This window comes from Engraulis encrasicolus, chromosome 15 (assembly GCF_034702125.1).
Source record: "Engraulis encrasicolus isolate BLACKSEA-1 chromosome 15, IST_EnEncr_1.0, whole genome shotgun sequence".
Taxonomy (NCBI): Eukaryota; Metazoa; Chordata; class Actinopteri; order Clupeiformes; family Engraulidae; genus Engraulis; species Engraulis encrasicolus.
Window position 1 is genome coordinate 3,765,001 of NC_085871.1, and position 2,500 is coordinate 3,767,500.

Below are 2,500 nucleotides of genomic sequence, written 5' to 3' on the forward strand. Positions count from 1 at the left end.
GCCAGAAGAAAAGAGAGGCACTCTCTTACGAAGTCAAGTGTGCCAATTACAAGTCAATGCTAGCACTTGTCAATGCTGTCTTTGTCCTCCACTGATGATCTCTTTATCGTGATATGCAAAGCAACAAAGGACAATGATACAGGATCTGACATCATCCGAGGAAAAGATCAACGCTAGATAGCAGTGAAGTGATTCTTGTATAATATAGTACAGTGAAAACCCACCTGGGAAACTCGCATTGTCATTGTGGCACAGCAAACAATGCACACAATGAAATTGCATTTATGCCCCAAATGGTGGCTCAAGGCAGAAGTGTGGCTGGAGTAACACAACCAAATAATCACTAATATGTAATATAGAACTGAACCACCAGAATAAAAAAAGAAACATTGCTACTATTTTGGCCAAGGAGATTTGTATTCCTCCTGCTTGTTCAGAAATATGTTTACCCAGCACCTAGTCTGACATAAAAGTCTGGATCTACACGGAACAACCACATTGCTGAAAGGGTAATGCAAAGAGCCAACCAACAGGAAATATGAGTATGGAAAATATCCCCATAATTACTAATCTAAAAGGTCAGCGGTAAGGCACCGTTCTAAATACCACATCATACATTTACAACACATTTCTGGGCAATAATTAAAGATGACAAATGGTTCCCTGTGTGTGTGTGTGTGTGTGTGTGTGTGTGTGTGTGTGTGTGTGTGTGTGTGTGTGTGTGTGTGTGTGTGTGTGTGTGTGTGTGTGTGTGTGTGTGTGTGTGTGTGTGTGTGTGTGTGTGTGTGCGCCTGCATGTGTTAGATTGCCTCGGTGTGCAATACAAAAGCCTGACAGGCAGAGCAGAGAGCTGAAGCAAGACTATCTGGACACAGCTAGGCATAGCCTCCTAAAAGCATGGGGCATATTAAATGGACGCCATATTAAAGGTGTAGTGACCCAGAGAGAAAGAGAGATTGTGATTCACAAACGCTTAAGGGGCGAAAAATGACTAAGATGATAGCCTGCGACACTGTTATCATGTGTGCCCGCGCCGGAGACAGAGAAGGTCACCGGGTCAAGGAGCCTCATTTTAATCAGCCACGTCAGGCGAGGCAAGGCAAGGCGACGCGCAAGGGGAGCACAGATATAGTGTGTGTGTGTGTGTGTGTGTGTGTGTGTGTGTGTGTGTGTGTGTGTGTGTGTGTGTGTGTGTGTGTGTGTGTGTGTGTGTGTGTGTGTGAGAGGGAGAGGTGGGTGGGGGGCTAGGTAAGGTGCAAGAGGAGCAAAGAGATAGTGGCGTGTGTTTCTGTGTCTAAGAGACGGGAGCAAAGAGATTGTGTGTGTGTGTGTGTGTGTGTGTGTGTGTGTGTGTGTGTGTGTGTGTGTGTGTGTGTGTGTGTGTGTGTGTGTGTGTGTGTCTGTGTCTGTGTCTGTGTCTGTGTGTGTGTCGGACAGCGGGGAGCAAATAGATGTGTGTGCACGAATGTGTGTACAGTATGTGTGCGTGTGTGTGTGAGAGAGAGAGTTGATTCTCATGTCACTGCTCATCCTGCTTCAGTAGGCATCAGAGTTGAAAACAGAAAAAAAACAAAAAAAAACATTTACAGTCATCAGACTGTAATGATTGCTTACTGAAATGTACTTATTTCACACCAAAACAGCTTTCACTGAGAAATCAATGGAGCTATCCAGTGCTGCTGATCTAAGCTCCCCTGTTCGTGGTAACACGCACGCACGTTTGCATGCACGCACACACGCACAAAGACACACACACACACACACACACACACACACACACACACACACACACACACACACACACACACACACACACACACACACACACACACACACACACACACAACACAGTGCAGGACACAAACAAGACAGGCAGGGTAATGATGCATCGCACACAGATCTGTACAGCGCACATGTCCAGTGTTTTCAGAGAGTCAATGGAGCATTGTGCAGTAGGCTTACAAAAGGCCCTACCAGTATCACAGCATTTCAAACATAGAGAGATGGATAGAGTGACTCACACGCCCTCTTGGATTTTATTTCAGGCTGTTTCAGCTATTTTTCTGGATTGAATATGTAAATGGTCCACTTCGCCTCACAAAAATAGAGTGGTTTATTTTATAATTTCTTCACACCATAATACAGTCACAAAATGCTATTGAGGTAATCTCCATACTTCAATTCTGCATAAAGGGTTTACAAGACGACTGTAGGCCTACAGGTGGCCAAGGAATATGTTTGAAAACCCTTACCTGAGAGCAATGTTGATTGGTTCCGCAGGGAGGATGAAGTGGCGAACTGAAGGAGTCCTCCGTTTCAGTCACAGCTGTAGCCTACTGCCAGTGTGCCAAACACAGGGGCATTTGAAGGGAGGGCTTGGCCAATTGCAACCACCGACTGCCTTTGTTTATGTGTCAATTCCATACGCTTATGTCCAAATCCTTCAGCATCAGGTGGCGCCTTTATCTTTATCTCATTGTCATAACAGAGTGGCCATATG

At 45.2% G+C, this 2,500-nt stretch overlaps 1 protein-coding gene across 1 annotated transcript in view; it reads right to left on the reverse strand.

The window, feature by feature from the left end:
• Positions 1-2,500, reverse strand: part of LOC134463641 (xylosyl- and glucuronyltransferase LARGE1) — a 178,553-nt gene that overhangs the window by 175,002 nt on the left and 1,051 nt on the right. Inside the window, exon 1 of the mRNA XM_063216828.1 lies at positions 2,253-2,500. This exon is cut by the window's right edge and continues 1,051 nt beyond it. The gene's annotated coding sequence lies outside the window, so the exon portion shown is untranslated. The remainder of the gene's footprint in view (positions 1-2,252) is intronic.